At 41.8% G+C, this 21,203-nt stretch overlaps 1 protein-coding gene across 5 annotated transcripts in view; it reads right to left on the reverse strand.

Annotated features, from left to right (window-relative positions):
- STAT5B (signal transducer and activator of transcription 5B) overlaps positions 1–21,203 on the reverse strand; it is a 65,496-nt gene that overhangs the window by 36,306 nt on the left and 7,987 nt on the right. The gene's annotated exons all lie outside the window — the stretch shown is intronic.

Here is a 21,203-nt window from a genome sequence, read left to right on the forward strand (position 1 = left end):
TTTCAATTTTTCAGTAATTTTAAATTTTTTTCAAAATCAAAGGGAAAAAAATAAAAGCAATTAGAGCAGAGGCTTGCTCTCGTCTGGAAATGACCCCTGGCGGTACATAAACATCAGGACTTCTCAGACTCCGTGCTGCAGGCGGGAGGATGCTGTCCTACAGGCCGCGCTCCCTCCTGCCACAGTGGCCCGCAGCGTGAGGCGTTCTCATTCTCTCTGTGTTGAGATCCATTTAGCAACTCTGAAAACCCACTTGGGAAGAAACTACATCACTACCACTTTCCAGGTAACTGAAAACATTGGCTGTGCCCTGGCTGCGTTTGCTCAGTGTTTAGAGCATCGACTCAAGGGTCTTGGGTTTGATTCCGATCGAGGGAACCTACCTCGGTTGCAGGATTGACCACCCCACCTCCGCCCGGCGGGGCACATGGGGGAGCCAACCAATAGATGTGTTTCTCTCACATCCATGTTTCTCTCTCTGTCTCGTCCCCTCCCTTCCACTCTCTCTAAAAACTCCTTTTTCAAAACGACATTCCCCTTACCCGTGGTGACACACCTGAACACAGCTGGCACACGAGAAGGCCCTTGATAGCTTAAGGGTAACAATTCAAGGCCTCCGGAAGGCTAGCGTTACAAGACCAGATCCCAGAAGGCCTTAGCCAGTGGTTCCTAAATTGGCTCCTACTCAAAGGCCAGCGGCACTGGGGGGCTCCATCCTGTTTTGTCGACATCAACCTAGTTTGTGCCCAGAACCTGCGCGTACAGCCACAGCAAGGTTTGCGTTCCCTCTTGGACCCTTCCCTGTCTCAGTCAGGTTGGACGGCTCAGGCCGGATTCCAGGCACAGAAAGGCAGCGCGGTGGGGCACCCTGGCTAAGGGAGCCCGGAGGTCATGCCCCCTGGGTTAAGCTTCACACTGTTATGTGCATCCACACCAGCGCTCACCCAACAGCCAGCAGCAAACCTGGGAGAGAGACCAAAGGACCCGGGAACAGAACACGGACCCACCGAGCCCAAACGGAGCGCAGAAGAAGGTAGCATTTCCTGGGTCCCTCCCCCCACTTCAGGTAGCTTCATTCTCTGTGTTCACCATAATCAGGATCTACTTCATTCTTGCCAACAGACCGTTATTTGAATGTAAATCCTTTAAACACACACACACACACACACACACACAAAAATAGAAAGTGAACCTAACCATGTTTTGGTTAAAATAAATGGAAAACTAAAATCGTGTCTGTTGAGAGAGAAATGCCTCATCAGCTAGTTCCTTTGTTTGCTCACTGGATGAGGCTCCATTTGTGAAGTCGGACGGACGGCAGCTTTCTGAGGAAAACGCCCATGTGTGGAGAGCGATGCTCACCGTGTTTAAATCAAACAAGTCCTGCAGAAACGTGGGTCCAGCAATGGGGTAGCAGGTGGCCGGCAGCTGATTCTAATTCTGAGACGAAATGACATTTAAATCGGGGCTCACCATGTCTTAGAAAGTCAACATGTTCGGCCTCTTGGTGACAAAAAGGTTACCCAGTATAAGAAATAATAATGATATCAGGACCTTCAACATTAACAAGAATTAAACCTGTGCACAAAGTAACTTTTACCGCAGCATTCACACGGGCACTTGGCAAGAAAATACAACTGCTTTTGCTAAAACAAACTACTTTTTCCAGAGACAGATTCTCTCTGGCTCTGTATCTGCCGGGATGTCTACACACAGCTAAGCACCACGAACTCGAGTGACTGTCCCTACAACATGCAACAGGTGCACTGAAAAACTCCCATCCGTACGCGAACAGCGCTTTCGCCCGAGACACCAGCCAGGATAACGGCTTCTGTGTCTATGCTGTTTCACTGTTACAGGAAGAAGCAAAGAGCAGCGATTTCCTTCCAAAAGGTCAGCTGCCTCAGACAGACCAAACAGAAAGCAGCTAATTCTTGCCAACTTCCCCTTCTGCAGCTTGTACGCAATCGTGTTTGGTTTCCAGTAAAGCTCCAAAGAAAAACAAACCGAATGTGAGACCCAGAACCATAGTCAAGTGTCTCACGTGACTAAGGTAAAGACAACACGACCACATGGGGCTCTGCTTTTTAGACAGCAGTGGGACGGTCAAAAACCACCAGATGTAACGGGGACTTAAACACGAGGAAAAGGACGGGACCAGATTTACGCTAATGTTCCAGAAGTCGCTACCTAAAAATAAAACGGTTTTTGGGCTGTAATAAATGTGACAGCATGTAAGGTCCCTGGTGGATTTGATATGAAAATAAATCTTTAGCTCTTCCTCTTCTCAAACTAAAGTCCAATCGTTGTCCAACACAATAAGGCACTGGCCGGGTTCAATGCTGACAAGCACATATACAATGACTATATTGTTTCCTAGAGTAGACATGGAGAAAAGACGGTGCAACTATGAACAAAAAGGGGAAGAGGACAGGAAATATGATTTTAAATCCTCTTTAGATAGTAACCCCCAAATAGTGATGAAGTAATATAGAACCCGGCCGGTGTGGCTCAGCGGTAGAGCACCCACTTATGAAACTAGCCCAGTGGTCGGCAAACTCATTAGTCAACAGAGCCAAATATCAACCGTACAACGATTAACATTTCTTTTGAGAGCCACATTTTCTAAACTTAAACTTCTTATAACGCCACTTCTTCAAGATAGACTCGCCCAGGCCGTGGTATTTTGTGGAAGAGCCGCACTCAAGGGGCCAAAGAGCCGCATGTGGCTCCCGAGCCGCGGTTTGCCGACCACTGAACTAGGAGGTCACGATCTGGTTCCTGGTCAGGGCACAGGCCCGGGTTGTGGGCTCGGTCCCCAGTAGCGAGTGTGCAGGAGGCAGGCGACTGATGATTCTCTCTCGTCACTGATGTTTCTCTCTCTCTCCCTCTCCCTTCCTCTCTGAAGTCAATTAAAAAAATATCAAAATAATACCCAACACCCGCCCACCCTCACAGAAAACAGCACATTCCTGTGTAAACGTCGTTAAAATGAAGAGCTCATCTCTGCACTCAATCTTCCCGGAGGCAACCAATTAGGTCCTTTTTGAAGAGAAAGATGAAGAGGAAGAAAAAAAGACTTTTTAAGTTTTCTCAGCCAGACTGGTTCCTGGCGTCGCTGTCTACATGCGACTTACAAGAAACTCTGTGACGGGCCTTGCAGGCTCTGACGGCGTGCCGCAGGCTCTCCGCGGTTTCCAACCCGCTGGTGTCAGGTTGTGGTGGCAACAGAGACACCGGGCTTTTTGTGAGGCACGCTGGCGTTCTAAAGACTCGAGGCTTTGATGATGGAGGGTATGCAACCCCCTCTGAGACGTTCAGAAGGAACACGGTCTGGGGTTCAGGGAGAAACGTGTTCGTCTGTTACACGTGCTAAACGGACGACTGCCGCCAACCCTGGACACGGGTTTCGTGTTGGAAACAAAATAAACTATGACATCTCCAAGCCTGTCTCGCACTTAATCACCAAGCCTTCAAAAACAGCAAAGGCACTAGCACGGAGAGGAGGGAAGGAGAGGATGCGCAGTAACTGTAATACTGGGTAACAGCAGCAGTGACAGCCAAGGCGCTCTGACTGCGCCCTGAACTCACGCACTGCTCTATGCCCTCCGTATGCCCCCTCAGGAGAAACCTGTACCGCAGCACGGTTATCGCTCTCCTTCTACAGACGAGGAATCGGGCTTAAGAGGGAGGAAACCTGCCCCAGGTCCTGCAGCGAGAAAGCGAAGGCGCTGGGATCGGTACCTAGGCCAGTGATGGCAGACCTATGACACGCGTATCAGCGCTGACACGCGTAAGCCATTTCTTTTTTTTTTTTTTAATTTCTTTATTGATTAAGGTGTCACATATTTGTCCTCATCCCCCCATTCCCATCCCACACCCCTCCCCACGGATGCCCCAACCCCCTGTTGAACTTAACCATTGGTTAGGCTCATATGCATGCACACAAGTCCTTTGGTTGATCTCTCCCCCCTCCCCCCACCCCCATGCGTAGCCATTTCTGATGACACGCGGCCGCAGGCCGAGGATGAACCATTTGCTGCTCCTGAGGATGAAACGTTTGCGACTAGAGTCTTGGAGTTCGGTTTTTTCCTCAAAGGGACACACTGCCCGAGTTATGCTCGGTTTTTTGGCGAAGTCTGACACCCCAAGCTCCAAAGGGTGCCCATCACTGCCCTAGGCTGTCCACCTGCAGCGCGCCTCCTTTCAAACCCCGCACTTACCAAAACCTCTCACCCATCCACAGGCGTTTTTCCTCACAAGGACGCCTGTGGGTTAAGGCTGCTTTGAGATAACAGCTGCCAAGTGAACGGACACAAAGTACAACTCACAGAGAGATACAAAAAATTACTGGACGTTCCAAAAACGCGCTGTACGGGACGGTGAGAACATCTAGGTGACAAACCTTCAGACAACCAAAGGGAGCCACGTGAGGGGGATGGTGGCTCCCCTCCGCTCCCCTAAGTCACTCAGGAGTCCGCTAAACGTGTTAGATTGTTCCAGGGAGTGAGGTGAGAACAGTGAGAACAGTTCTGGGGGTGGGCAACTTTCCAATGAGGCCAAAACCTAGGCCCTGACCACTTGTGGTCAGAATGAACGTTGTGACACTTCCTATAAGAAGCAGGGTGGCTGCTTATACTTGTTACATTTTTTTTTAAAAAGATATTTTATTGATTGTTTACAGAGAGGAAGGGAGAGGGATAGAGAGTCAGAAACATCGATGAGAGAGAAACATCGATCAGCTGCCTCCTGCACACCTCCTTCTGGGGATGCGCCCGCAACCAAGGTACATGCCCTTCACCGGAATCGAACCCGAGACCCTTCAGTCCCCAGGCCCATGCTCTATCCACTGAGCCAAACCGGTGAGGGCTACATTTGTTCCCAAATCCCTTATTAGTTTTCCATTAGATATGTTATAATCCGACCCCAAGGTTTAGGAGGGAACATCTTAATCTCTGGTTTTCTCATTATAGCGACAAAAATCACTTACAAAAAGGAGAAAACAGCTTGTGAAATATCCTGGCAGGTAAGAGAGGACAGTAAAGGATACTGAAGTCAGCTGTCATCTGGGTAACTGCTCCCCTTATACCAATAATTAAACGTCAACTTACTTAATGCTGATATGCAGATGAAGTTACAGACCAGGTGTCAATGATAAATTCCTGTGATAACGAATATTAATATGACAAACGTGTAAGTAACCACATTACTGCTTACAGTGTACGTTATATAACTGGCTGAACGTTAGAGCATCTGGGTTCACCAAACCATGTCACTAAGAAGTATTTACTCTTCTGAATTTAACAGGGGACACTTGGAACAAGGAACCTAGGAATTTTATACTTCTATGAAAGGTGCCCCATACAATCTTTAACACCGTTAGCTAAAAAAAGGCATCAATCAATGCTCGGATCCTATGCCTTTTATCATTTTGATCACCCCAGTTTTAATTTTTTATTATATTTAATTGATTTTTAGAGACAGAAACATGGATGTGAGAGTGAAACATGGATTGGCTGCCTCCTGCACATCCCCTACTGGGATGGAGCCTGCAACCTGGGCATGTGCCCTGACTGGGAATCAAACCGGCAACCTTTCAGTGCATGGAACAGCACCCAGCCTACTGAGCCACACCAGCCAAGGTTGACCGTCCCAGTTTTAAAAGACGGAATGCTGGCCTGGCTGGCGTGGCTCAGTGGTTGCGTGTGGACCTATGTACCTGGAGGTCACGGTTTGATTGCTGGTCAGGGCTCATGCCTGGGTTGCGGGCTGGATCCCCAGTGTGGGGCGTGCAGGAGGCAGTCGATCAATGATTCTCTCTCATCATTGATGTTTCTATCTCTCCCTCTCCCTTCCTCTCTGAAATCAATAAACATATATTTTTAAATAAATAAATAACTGAAAGATGGATTGCTTTACCGCTCTAGAGTGAGAATGTGCTACACTCTGGGCGTAAGAACTAATGCAATTTTGAGTTACCTGTTGCTTAACTACATTGTAACTTATCCCAGGGCAGGAACCATTTCTCGTTCATTTTGATTCCTGCAACACAATACCTAGTGCATGGTAGATGTTCAAAAATCGCGTGTTAAATACGACGTTGGTAGACCTCCGAGTTACAAAAAGAACCTAAATTGCGGGAAATAGCTGAAATGGCTGGTAGGTCAGTTATTTCCTTCAAGATGTTATTTTTAACATTGTGGAGGTCATTAACTCGAGTCCTTGTTACAGGAATAATGGGACTGAATCACACTTTATAGAAAATGTGACGGAGGTTTTGACTCATCATCGGTGCTAATCACGGCAAAGCATAATTGCAAGCTGTACCATTCCATAAATATCGTGACAGGTCTCTAGAGCAGAGCTAACGCCTCGTTGTGGCGATTTCAAAGAGGAGAATGACATGAAATGGGATGATGCCGATACGAGCAGAAATTCCAAAGACAGCTTCTTCTTTATGCAAGCGACACTGCGTCTTTTAATTATGCCTCAGAAAAGCAGCGGAGCAGAAACGTAAGGCGCAGTGTTTATCAACAACCCACTCCTACGGTTACCAGGCGTGCTACCAAATGCAATCCGGAAAGACTGATCACTGTGCCAAAACAAGACGATGAAGTCCTACATCCAGAATGCAGATTCCCGTTGGGAGGGGGACTCTGATAGACGTGGGACCTGTTCCTCACCTCCTGACAGTTCTCCGACTGCAGGATCGAACGCCAACGCGGGAAGGTGTTTCAGTAAATACCGCCGTGTGTGACTGCACACTATTTTTTACTGAAGACGTACTTCCATGTAGTAAAGTAAATTTAGCAAAGGAAAACAGAGTCTTGAATGGTTATGGATGTCCCCTACCCCTGCCAAAAACAACAAGCTGCTCGCTCAAAAGCTGTCCCTCATTAGCAGCTGCTGCTGTGAAGAAAACCAAACCAAGTGCCAATGGAAGCATACGGAGCGGGCCCTGTGACAAGGGGTGGAAAAAGCAGGCATCTCTTCGTGACCAGCCAACTTCCCAAATGCTGGCAATCTAAACGCAGGAGCCCTGGGGGCGGGGCAAGCCGGGCAATCGATGTCCATTCGTATTTAAACAGGAAGGACCCGGGGAGACCCCCAGCACCGTGAAGACTCACAGAAAGCCCAGGGTACTGCCGTCAGGGAATGCCACCACAGCCGTTTCCACCGCCTCTCCAAGAGGAGTCAGACTTGGCACGGGGTGATTTTTTTCGTCGTTAATTCTGTCTCTGGCATGCTAACACCTGCAGTTGTAGACATCATAAAAGTTGAATTTAAAAAATTACCTCTCCTATCCTCATGGCTTTGGCCCGAACTCCTAAGGCTGAGTCTAGTTGTTGACCCCCCACTCCACAGGTTGAGAAAATGGGGTTAAGGAAAGCAGTGTCAGAGGCTCTAAGGGCGCCCACAGATGGAGATCCTGCTTGAACTCTGAATTGCACGGGATACTTTTCAAATTGTCCTCCAAGGCTCTCCCTCTCTCTTTCTCTTTTGTTTCTTTACCAATCAGATCTCCCATTATATTTCTTTTTTCCTCAACAAGTTAGTTTCTATCCTTTAAAAACAAAATTAAGGGTATTTCCTCTTTAGTTCTAGTTTTCTTACTTTTCCCCTCTCCCTCCAGGCAGGCTGATAGGAAGCCATTACTATGTTATTTATATTTGGATAATAGGGTCAGGTTGTCTCTGTAGCAACTACTCAGAAAAAATGAAAATGATAAAGAAAGAGAAAAGGAAGGAAGGGCGGAAAGGCGGAAGGAAAAAAGGAAGAAAGGCAGAGAGGAAGAGACAGAATGGAAGGGAAGGCAAGGGAAAGGAGAGAGGGAGGGAGAGAAAAAGAGAGGGAAAGAAGGAGTGAGGGAGGGAGAAGGGAAAATACAATGAAAACAGAAAAATGGAGTGTGGGGGGGGAATGAGTATGAGCATACAATTTCTTAATCAAGCTGCAATCAAAACCTCTTTTTGTAGCTGCTGTCCTTTACATAGAGTTTGTCTTAATGTCTGTATAAACAATTACAACAATGTATCGGTAATTTTCCAGTTCATAATCCGTCTATCACAATGAGAACAATTTGCTTTATGAAACATGGAGAAAGCCTAATCTTCGATATTACTGTTAGTGCAGGTTTATCAGCAAGGCTTGGAGGAGATAAGCCTACCGACATACAGATTAGGAATCACATTTTCAAAGCTTTAATAACCCCCTAGCGGTCTCCAACAAGCTGTTGAATTCATGGGTCTTTGGATACTAATTGTGTATGCATCACTGGCTAGGTCTAGGTACAAAGCAAAAACTAGAAATGCAGGGGTAAGAAAAATTGTCAAGCCCTAGCTGGTTTGGCTCAGTGGATAGACCATCAGCCTGCGGACTAAAGGGTCCGGGGTTCGATACCGGTCAAGAGCACATGCCCAGGTTGCCGGCTCAATCCCCAGTAGGGGGCGTGTAGAAGGCAGCCAGTCAATGATTCTCTCTCATCCTTGATGTTTCTACCTTTCTCTCCCTCTCCCTTCCTCTCTGAAATCAATAAAAATATATTTTTTTAAAAAAAGAAAAAGAAAAATTGTCAAGTCTCCAAAGAACCATACTTAAAAAAAAAAAATCCAGACACAAAGGGACAAATATTGTATGATTCCACTTATATGAGGTACCTAGAATAGTCACCTTTATATAGAAAGCAAGTAGAACAGTGGTTGCCAGGGGCTGGGGGGCAGGGGTGGGAGTTATCATTTAATAAGTGCAGTTTCAGTTTGGGAATGATGATGGATGGTGGTGATGGTTGCATGACAACGTCAATATACTTAATGCCACTTAAAAATGATTCAAATGGTTAAAAAAAGTTTTTTTCTAATGGGGGGAAAAGCCAGTTCATGCCTAGTGAACTAACATTTCTTCCACCCTTAACTCTGAAATTCAAAGGAAACAGAGAATTGGCTTTCCCTTCTTTTTTCTTTCTTTCACAGTAAAAGGCACGCTTTCAGCCCTTCTGAGGGTTGAAGCAGCCTCTGAATATACCCTCTCTATTGAAATTAAAGGGGAATAAGTAGAATTAAGGTAACTCCAACACCAACCAATGCTTATTATAAGAGACTAGAGGCCCGGTGCACAAAATTCGTGCACAGGTAGGGTCCCTAGGCCTGGCCAATGATCAGGGCCAATCAGGGCCTTTCAGCTGCTGGCAGGGACCTTCCTTCGTTCCACGCTGCCCCCTGGTGATCAGCGCATGTCATAGTGAGCAATCAAACTCCCAGTCTCCCGGTCAAACTCCCGAGGGGACACTTTGCATGTTAGCCTTTTATATATATAGATGAGTATCTGCCTACCATAAGCAAATGTATGTGATTAACTCTCTCATAGAAACAATAAATATTTGTCTAACAAATACTTAACTGAGCATCTGTCACATGCCAGGCTCCATTCCAGGTACTGAAGATACAGCAGGGAACAAAACAGATATGTATTTTATTAAACTTAGACGCTAATATATTTTGGGGGGGATTAATCCTGACCCAAGGATATTTTTCCATTGATTTTTAGAGAGTAGAAAGGAGGGGGAGAGATATATATAGAGAGAAACATTGATGTGAGAGAGACACATCGATTGGTTGCCTCCCGCATGTGCCATGACTAGGGCAGGGAATCAAGCCTACCCCCAAGGTATGTGCCCTTGACCGAATCAAACCCAGGACCCTTCAGTCCATAAGCTGATGCTCTATCCACTGAGCCAAACCAGCTAGGGCTCTAGTATCTACTATTAAAAATACTTGAAAGTTTAAATGAATACAACCTATACTATATTTGCTCATTTTTGTTTTTAGTTTTCTTCTTTTTATTTCTGTTGGGGGTGGGGGGAAGGATACCACTTGACTATTATAGAATCTTACAGGTAAACAGTGAGGTCTGTGCATTCAAACCAATATTTGGGAAAAAGTTTTCAAAGGGTCTCAACAAAATCAGAATTATAAGGGTGATGACTGGCTTTTGTGAAAGGCTTGACAATGTGAAAGCAATTTCTTATGAAACCGGGACATCTGTTCATCCCTGCTGAAAGTTGATCATCTTTATGGAGCTATAGGATATGCAAAACAAATCGGGTCTAATCAAGGATCCCACAGTGAAGATCATGTCATTGTGGTATTAGTGCAGCTTTTTCCCAGCAGACACGGTTTTAGGTAGAGGATATGCTTGCCACAATCAAATCATTTATCTTTCAAAGTTGGTTTGCAGATCTGATCTCTACAAGGCTCTAAAAATATAGAGCATGGAGTTAAAAATTCACAGTGGGACTCGAGTTTCTACCCCCCAACGCATAACAGCACAAGGTGGTAGGTGGCTAGCAAACATTGAGTTTATCTTTTCCCCCACGGAATAAAATATAGGTCAAATTCTACTAAAACAACAAATACATCACAGTGAAAACTTTAGGTGTGATAAAAATATTTTTAAAAACCTGAAAATGCACCACCTATTTCTGAAGTCGAGATAACAATCTTTTATTCAATATAATGAATATAATGAATGTTAAAAACAAAAGAATCAGACTCCTTGGAGCACAACAACTTTTGTATATGCTCTTAAATTTTCACCTAAGGAAATATTTTAAATATTCTAAAATAGCTTGTGATATTATATTGTGTAAATAATTTTCCTTTATGGAGATAATCCTCAATTTTATTGAGGAATCAGTGATATTCAATAAAGTATATCAGAATGTTCTAAGTGTTATAATTAAGCTACTTTTGGCACCATACTAAAATAAAGGGGTTCCTAAAGCACACCTTATTAAAAGCTACTGGATGTTTTATGTAACATTAAAAAGCCAATTTGTCTTAGATGTCAGCCAATATGCAAAACAACAAAGGAGTTCTATACATCTCCTCAAAGGTTCCTCCTAGAATCAGAGATCTAGAAAGAACATCAAGATCAACTAAGCAGCCGAAACCGGTTTGGCTCAGTGGACAGAGCGTCAGTCTGCGGACTCAAGGGTCCCAGGTTCGATTCCGGTCAAGGGCATGTACCTTGGTTGCGGGCACATCCCCAGTAGAGGGTGTGCAGGAGGCAGCTGATCGATGTTTCTCTCTCATCGATGTTTCTAACTCTCTATCCCTCTCTCTTCCTCTCTGTAAAAAATCAATAAAATATATTTTTAAAAAAAAGATCAACTAAGCAGGAAGGCCTGAAGAACCAAGGGCTTAGGTATTCCCGGAGGTTCCAGAACCTCTCTACCAAGATGGACTTCTAAAACGGTTCAGTCTTCCACACACAGTTGGAGTGATCATCACCTCAACTATACAGAACTCAAAATCACTCCCCTCCCTTAGGTGCCTCCTAGGACTAAACTAACAGCGTGTGTATGTGGGAGGGGGGGGGGCCCAGGGGAGAGAGTCTCTTTTGAAAGGGAAAATTTCATCTGTAACTAGAAGATCCCAAATTTCAAACATCAACTTTAAGTGTACCATAGAAATGAATAGTAGCTAAGACGAAAAGAAAACGATTATTTTCCAGGCAAACTGTTTCACTCACTCACTCACTCACACACACACACACACACACACATACACACACACACACACCACCCCAAAGCAAAACAAAATAACAAAAACTGTCTAAAAGTGACTTGATAGTTGAATGACACCTAAAACAGAACAGGTTTCGTTTTAGAGTTGTCAGCAAGCTCATGTAGGGAATAAGAGACAATTTAGGCTGCTGCATCCAAATTCAGTACTCAGCCCCTCCACCCCTTCTGTAATAAAACAACAGGCAACTCCCAACCTCTCCCCCGTACTCTCTTTCATTTGTAATATTACAAAAATATTACAAATGAACTCATATTCCAAAACCCATCTGCATGCTTGTTGTTTGGAACATAAACTATTTTCTCAGAGTTGTAAAAAGATTTTTTTTTTAAAAAAATCCCCAGGTAAACCCAAAAACCTCAGTTGAGCCACAATCTTACAAAACCCAACTACCCTTTATAATTTTGTTTCTGAAGAAATGGTGTTAGAATTTCTAGTTAGGGGTAACATTAGTAACAAGATAATTCCTCCACCCTGTTGCCCATCCCAGCTCCCACTCAGCACAGACTGGAGAAGACCGACCCCCAGGGAAAGGGCCTCCAAGGATGTGGGTGATGCTTCAACCATGCCTTGGGGTAGCAGTTTCCCAAATGGAGCGTGTCCCTGTGTGCCTGTGCGTTCGGAGGTGGGTGTTTGGTGGGAATTTAGGGGTGTCATCTTCTTCAGGTAAGAGTAGCTTCTGTTCCCTTAAAGAGCTCCCAGAGGGCCAGACACCCCATTTGCATCTGAGTTATTTGCAAGCCAGATGTTAAAAGTAGGAGACAGCCCGTATTTTATTTTATTTTACTTCTTTAGAGAGCCTGTAACTGCACCGTCCATAGGACAGCCACTAGCTACATGGGCTACTGGGCACTTGAATTGCAGCTAGTGTAACCGAGAAACTGAATTTTAAAATTTTGTTTCATCCTAATGAACTTAAATGTAAACTGAAAAACGGATGCTCAGTTTAGTTACTGGAAAACTTTCATGTATGCTTGGAACAAGTTGGGTATGTGAATCTATTGATAGAGATTTTTATGAAATCTGAACACAATTCATGTAATTCTGCATCCAAATTGAGATACGCTGAAAGTGTAAAGCACACACTAGATTATGAAGAATTAGCATAAAAAAGAAATGTAAAATATCTCATTGTTTTTATACTGATTGCATGTTGAAATATTTTTGAGGCACTGGATTAAAGAAAAATATTAAAATTTATTCCTCCTATTTATTTTACTTATTTTTTAAAAGGTGGCTATTATAAAATTACATTTATATTTGTACTGGACAATGCTCATCTATAATATTTTACATATTTCCTATAAAACTCTTGTTTACAATTTTCTAGTTCATATATGTCTTATTTGTAACATTTATAACGTTCCTTCTACATTTTGCTTAGAAGGAAAAATTTCTGAAAGCAATCCTAAGCTTTTAAATTAAAACTTAGAAATACATGTAGTTTTGCCCTAGCCGGTGTGACTCAGTGGGTGGATACCCTCCTGTGCACGGAAAGGTTGCCAGTTTGATTCCCGGTTAGGGCACCTGCCTGGGTTGCAGGCTCAATCCCTGTGGGTGGTGTGCGGGAGGCAGCATATCGATGTTCCACTCTCACATCGATGTTTCTCTCTCTCCCTCTTTCCTCCCCTCTCACTAATAACTAATAAAAAATCGATTAAAAAAATTTTAAGGCCCTGGCCGGTGTTCTCAGTGGTTAGAGCATCCACCCACGCACCAAAAGGTCATGGGTTTGATTCCAGGTCAAGAGCACATACCTGTGCTGCAGATGGAAAAAAAATATCCTCAGGTAAGGATTTTATATATATATATTTTTTAAATAAATATATATAAATTATGTAGTCACTGTACTTACTGAAATGTTAGTATGAAATTACACTGTTTTGAGTGAAAGCGTACAGAGTATTGTTTTTAAAAACTCCTATTCTATTACAGAATCTCCATAGAAAAACATGTTTAAGAAGACTAGGTCTAGTGATTCTTTATGGGAACTACTGGTGATTATCTGCCATCTGTTAAAAAAAATGTGAAATTCATTTTGAATCATATTAAAAATCTGTCCTACTGCATATTTCAAAGGAAGTTCATGCAAATTCTTACTTACCTCTTTGATTTAGTCTCTGAAAAAATTTAATGATCCAAATAAAATGCCTAATAAGATAATATGGTATATTCAGAAACGCTGATCTATGGAACAAAATAGAAAAGAAGCAGATCTGCCTTAGCTGGTTTGGCTCAGTGGATAGAGCATCGACCTGTGGACTGAACGGTCCCAGGTTCGATTGCAGTCAAGGGCACATGCCCGGATTGTGGGCTTGACCCCCAGGGAGGGGCATACAGGAGGCAGCCAAGCGATGATTCTCTCTCATCATTGATGTTTCTCTCTCTCTCTCTTCCTCTCTGAAATAAATTAAAATATATTTAAAAAATAAAAGAAAAGCAGCAGATCTGAACATATATGAGGACTTAGAATATGATAAAGATGGATTTTCATATGGAAAAAAAGAGGGAGCTGATGGAAAATGGTGGATTTTTTTTTAATAACTGGCTAGCCATTTATAATTGATTTAGGTTAAAATTATTAATACATATGAAATATTTAACTCAGTGCTTGGCACACAGTGAGTGGTCAATAAATTTCCTGTCATTTTTAGGAAAACAAAGCTACATTCCCACCTCACTTCTTTTATTAAAATATATTTTTATTGATTTCAGAGAGGAAGGGAGAGGGAGAGAGAGATAGAAACATCAAAGATGAAAGAGAATCATTGATCCGCTGCCTCCTGCACGCACCCCCCCGGGGATCGAGCCCACAACCCCACTGAGCCAAACCAGCTAGAGCCCACCCCACTTCTTACACAGAAATAGATTCCCAATGACTGGAGAGACAAATGCAAAAAATAAAAAATAACAGAAGTATAAAATATTCTAAAAGAAAATGCAAATGAAAATTTAATAATCTTTGGGTATGGGTGGGTTTTCTAGGCATGTCTTAACAGCATGACCAGAGAACAAAAAACTACTCAATTAGACTACATTTACGTACTGCAAAAAATACTACACAAAGTTGAAAGCCAAAAAAGAAAAAAAGAAGAAGAAACTAGGAGGTCATATGTAAGACAGAAAGATCTTTGGGAAAAAACGGAAACACCTATGATAGAAAAACAGGCTAATATATAAAAAGGCAAATCAGAAAAAAGAAATAAAATTGGCAATAAACATGTGAAACACTGTCCAACTTTGCTAGAAAGCAAAGAAATACAAACAAGTAAGAGAGGCTAGCAACACCGAGTTATGAAGGATGTGGGGAATGGCATCCCCTTCACGCACCGCTTACTGTGGGCACATCAGCCGGGATAGTCTTTCTGGAGGGCAGTTGGCACTGTCTATACAAACGACTCGGCAACTCCGCTTCTAGAACTTACATTAAGGAGATGGTCTGGTAAATATGAAAAAAGTCTACTCAGTCCAAGAATCCCCGCCATGAAGTTGTCTTTAAAAGTGCAAAACTAGCCCCAGCCAGTTTGTGTCAGTGGATAGAGCGTCGGCCGGCCTGCGGGCTGGGGGGGTCCCGGGTTCGATTCCAGTCAGGGTCAGATGCAGGGGTTGCAGGCTCGATCCCTGGTGCGGGGAGTGCAGGAGGCAGCCAATCAGTGATTCTCTCTCATCACTGATGTTTCTGTCTCTCTCTCTCTCTCCCTCTCCTTCTCCCTTCCTCTTCGAAATTAATTTTTTTAAAAAGTGCAAAACTAGAAACAACCTAAATATCCATGAATAGATTAACTAAATGATGGTAGGGCTATATAATGGAATACCTTAAATGGTCAAGTAGATGGATATTTATTACGTTTCTGAGAAAATAAGTCCTTCCTGAGCCCTCAAATAACAAGATCAGACTAGAGGTTTGCTTTAACCGTACATTTGGGTTATTTTTCTCTTCTCCACATCTTCTAACTCCACTACCTGCGTTAATAGGGGGCTGGCTGTTTATATTAGGGGCTTGCAACTAGAGTCTATGGGCCTCTGGAAGTGTAAGCAAAATTTCATGTGTATGTGTATTTTCCTGGGAAGAGCGTCAATGGTTTTATTGGCGTCTCAAAACATCCTCTAATCCCCAAATGGTTAAGAACCACTGGCATATCTAGTTTAATGGGTCAAGGTGTTGTCTAACTGTGCCTTAAAAAGCAGATGTGATTGTACGGCCCATTCATTCACTAGTCAACAAATATTTACTTAGTACTTACTAAGTCTTACCTTAATAGCCAAATGACTATAAAACTTTGGAATACATTTCTTTACTTACTTTGGAGGTATTTTATTTTATTTATTTATTTATTTTATTTCAGAGAGAGGAAGGGAGAGGGAGAGAGAAATAGACATATCAGTGATGAGAGAGAATCATCGATCAGCTGCCTCCTGCACGCCCCCTACTGGGGATCGAGCCAGCAACCCAGGCATGTGCCCTGACCATGAATCCAACCGCAATTTCCTGGTTCCTGGCTGGACCACTGAACCACATGGGCTGGGCACCTTGGAGGTATTTTGAACACCACCCTCCCACACATAAAACTTCAAAAAGCCCTCTAGCAACTAAGAGACAAAAAGCAAATTAAAGAGTTTCCAACAAAATTATGTTACTTCTAAAAGAAGGTGTTGGTTTGTTTTTTTTTGCAATCTTTTGAATCTTACCTACATTGAATTCCTTTAAGAAGAGAACCTTCAGATTTACAGATTGGAAAAGACTTATCTTTGTGAGGATAGCCAAGTTCTCAAAATCGGATAAAGACAAGTAACACAAACAAGTAACTAGTTTCCATGAAGACAGCAATAAATCATTTTATATATAACTTTTAAAATATGTTGTATAATTAATTGATGCCATATTATAAAATATATGATGCTAAATTTGAGGCCCCCAAATTTAAATGATTTATAAAATATCTCATGGTTTGGTGAAAATGTCTAAGATACATAAGAGAAGAAACTTGTTTAACTGGTCACAGTAATATCACAGTGATAGAACAGATTATAGGGAAAATCAGCAACTACAAATAAACTGAAACCAAAGGAAAACATAATTTGGGATTAAATGAGATCATCAAATTTTCAGGAGACAGGGGAGGTAAGAAGTTATAAGCAAAAAGAACCAGAAAATTAACAAGTTTATTAATGAAGGCATATTGGGCAATATGTTTATAGTTTTCTTTTTTTTTTTTTTTAATGGAATCCAACTGTTGGCCATTTTTGTTGTTGTTGTTTTTAATCCTCACCCGAGGACATTTTTTCATTGATTTTCAGAGAGAGTGGAAGGGAGGGGGAGGGACAGAGAGAGAAACATCAATGTGAGAGAGACACATAGATGCGTTGTCTCCCACACACACCAGACCAGGGCTGGAGGTCGAGCCTGCAACCGAGGTACATGCTCTTGACCAGAATCGAATCCACAACCCTTCGGTTTACAGGCTGATGCTCTATCCACTGAGCAAAACCGGCTAGGGCTATAATTTTATTTTCAATATGTAAAAATATTTATCTTCATGAATTTGAGTTAACTACTTATGGATTTAGGTTTAAAAAATATTAAAAGATACTACCTGGTTTCTTTTATAGTTTAGTAGTCTCAAAACTGACTTAAAATTCTTTTACAGCGAATTTCATTACAATAAGTTACAAGGCATAATCTAAGTTAAGGTAGATTTTTACGGAGATGACTTTTACATAAAATAAGTAGGTCTTCTGGTGGGCTCAAAAATACATGTTTCTTTTTTTTTTTAAGATTGTAATTTTATTTGCTGCAAAGTAATTAAGACCTAAATAGTGGTGGCTCCAGAATTCTCCTAAAACATTAACTTATAGTTTATTTTCATTTTTCTTCTTTGAACTCCTTAAAATGTTAAAATACTTTTAAACACTAAATCTAGTTACAAATAAACTACTTAATGTAAATTTAATTAAGTCAGAACACGTCTTTGTATTACTAATGACATATACCCAAGAGAAAGTATCTTTCGCTAGACATTTTCTTTACCAGATATTCCCAAATGAATACCATAATAAACATTTAGAGAAGTCATTAAGCATGACTAATGGAATTACAAGGAAAAGAAACCTAGCAACCTTTGTAGGTATCATCATGAAAGAGAAAACAGTACAACAGCAAGTACAGAAAATATATTGAAATAATACGATGATCAGGGTTGTAAGAAGTTAAAATAAATTAAGCCTGTTTTTTTTTCCAAATGTCAAAACAACAATAAATACACACCTTCAACATGAAAAGAATAGTAGCTTAGCAGAGCACATACACAAGTATGTAAAACATTATAATTTCTTTTTTTAAATATATTTTATTAATTTTTTATAGAGAGAAAGGGAGAGAGATAGAGAGTTATAGAGAGTTAGAAACATCGATGAGAGAGAAACATCAATCAGCTGCCTCCTGCACACCCCCTACTGGGGATGTACCCACAACCAAGATACATGCCCTTGACCAGAATCGAACCTGGGACCCTTCAGTCCGCAGGCCGACGCTCTATCCACTGAGCCAAACCGGTTAGGGCAACATTATAATTTATTTATCATATTTAGAAAACAATATAATTTTTTATTGGCTTATGAAGCATTCCACCAAGTATAGGAAATAATTCAATGCTCAAGTTCAAATTATTTTAACTAAAAATGTTGAATACAATGGCAATGATTTTAATATAGCTCTTCAACAAAATACGTCTTCTAATCATACTAAATAAGTATACCATGACAAATAGTTAACACAAACACAAATTATTCATTTTTCTGTTCCTAAAAAGGAAACATTAACTGAAAACAAAAACAGGTTGTTTATTCTAAGATAAATCAATACACAAATGTCATTTAAAAAATTACTTTAAAAAAAATTACTTTCCCCCCAGCTTTATTAAGATATAATTGACATATAACATTGTGGAAGTTTAAAGTGTACGTGTACAATGATTTGATGTATGTATATATTGCAAAATGGTTACCACAATAAGGTTAGTAAACACATCCACCACATAGTTACAATTTGTGTGTGTGTGTGGTGGGGTGGGGGGTGTGAGGACTTTTAATATCTCTCTTAGCAACTTTAAAATATACAATACATTGTTAACTATAGTCACTCTGCTGAATATTACATCCCCAGAGTTCACAACAGAAGTTTGTACTCGGACCATCTTCACCCATCCCCCCACCACTAGCCCCTGGCAGCCACCAATCTGCTGTTTCTATGAGTTGTTGTTTTTTACTATTATTAGATCTATATTTAAGTGAGATCAGGCAATATTTGTCTTTCCCTGTCTGCCATTTCATTCAGCATAATGACCTCAAGGTTCATCAATGTCGTCATAAATGGCAGGATTTCCTTATTTTCATGACTGAATAACACTCCATTACATATAAATATAAAGAAAGGACGTAAATATCACCTTTTCTTTATCAATTCATTAAAATAACTTTTTTTCTTGATTATAAAAGTATTTCCTGTTCATAAAACAAGTAATAATGAACAGGAAATGCTAGGAAGTACGCACACACATCTGGAATCTCACAATCCAGAAATCTTTTTTTAATGCTTCTTTTTAAAAAAAAAAAATAATATTTTTTTATTTCAGAGAGGAAGGGAGAGGGATAGAGAAACATCAATGATGAGAGAGAGTCATTGATCAGCTGCCTCCTGCACACCTCCTACTGGGGATCGAGCCCGAAACCTGGGTATATGCCCTGACTGGGATCAAACCAGCGACCCTGCAGTCCGAAGGCGACGCTCTATCCACTGAGCCATGCTGGCTAGGGCTGCTTATCCTTTTTTCCACGCACAATTGTATGTGGTTCTTTAAAAACAATTTGCTTTTTAAAAAAATATTATTTTATTGCTTTCAGAGAAGGAGAGGGAGATAGAAACATCAATGATGAGAGAGAATCATTGATCGGCTGCCTCCTGCACGCCCCACCCTGGGGACCAAGCCCAAAACCTTGGTATGTGCCCTGACTGGGAATCGAACCGTGACCTCCTGGTTCATAGGTCTATGTTCAACCACTGAGCCACGCCAGCAGGGATATAATTTGCTTTTTCATTTAGTAATATATTATAAACCTTACCTAAGTAATTAAAATATTTTTTTAAAAATATATTTTATTGATTTTTTACAGAGAGGAAGAGAGAGGGATAGAGAGTTAGAAACATCGATGAGAGAGAAACATCGATCAGCTGCCTCCTGCACACCCCCCACTGGGGATGTGCCCGCAACCAATATACATGCCCTTGACCGGAATCGAACCTGGGACCCTTCAGTCCACAGGCCGACGCTCTATCCACTGAGCCAAACCGGTTTCGGCAATTAAAATATTTTTCATAACATGATTTGAAATGGCTGAATAGTATTCCATTGTATAGAAATTCCTAATCCTAATTCATTAATCCTGTAATGCTGAACATGAAGTTGTTTCCAATTTACTGCTATTTTAAATAACACTACGAGGAATATAGCCTTGTACACAAATCTTTGAACACATTCGAGATTCTGTCATTTAAATGGAACTGTTAGGTAAAAGTGTAGGGACATTTTTAAGGCTCTCAATACACATATCAAACTTCAAAAAAGCACCAATTTACATTTCAACCAATGAGTCATGAAGGTGTCAGTTTCCCTCATATTCCTAAGCAACACTGTTTTTATTTCTTCAATGCTGTTAGTCTGCCTGGCCAGTAGCTCAGTGGTTGAGCATCAACCTATGAACTAGGACAGTGGTCGGCAAACTCATTAGTCAACAGAGCCAAATATCAACAGCACAACGATTGAAATTTCTTTTGAGAGCCAAATTTTTTAAACTTAAACTTCTTCTAACGCCACTTCTTCAAAATAGCCACACTCAAGGGGCCAAAGAGCCGCATGTGGCTCGCGAGCCGCAGTTTGCCGACTACGGAACTAGGAGATCACGGTTCAATTCCTTGTCAGGGCACATGCCCGGGTTGCAGACTTGATCCCCAACTGGGGGTGTGCAGGAGGCAGTCGATCAGTGACTCTCTCTCATCATTGATGTTTCTATCTCTCTCTCCCTCTCCTCTCCTCTCTGAAATCAATAAAATATATATTTTAAAAAATATTTTTCTGCCCTAGCTGGTTTGGCTCTGTGGACAGAGCATCGGCCTATTGACTGGAGGATCCTGGGTTCAATTCCGATCAAGGGCAGGTACTTCGGTTGCAGGCTCCTCCCTGGTCGCGGCACGTGCAGGAGGCAACCAATCGATGTGTTTCTCTCACATCGATATGTCTCTCTGTCTTTACCTCTCTCTTTCAACACTCTCTAAAAATCAATGGAGCCCTAGCTGGTTTGGCTCAGTAGATAGAGCATTGGCCTGCAGACTGGAGGGTCCCAGGTTCGATTCCAGTCAAGGGCACATGCTCGGGCTGCGAGCTCGATCCCCAGTAGGAGGTGTGCAGGAGGCAGCCAATCGATGATTCTCTCTCATCACTGATGTTTCTATCTCTATCTCCCTCTCCCTTCCTCTCTGAAATCAATAAAAATATAAAAATAAAATAAAAAATTAATGGAAAAATATCCTCGGGTGAGAGTAAAAAAAAATATTTTTTTCCTTATTTT

This window comes from Eptesicus fuscus, chromosome 20, assembly GCF_027574615.1.
Source record: "Eptesicus fuscus isolate TK198812 chromosome 20, DD_ASM_mEF_20220401, whole genome shotgun sequence".
Classification (NCBI taxonomy): Eukaryota; Metazoa; Chordata; class Mammalia; order Chiroptera; family Vespertilionidae; genus Eptesicus; species Eptesicus fuscus.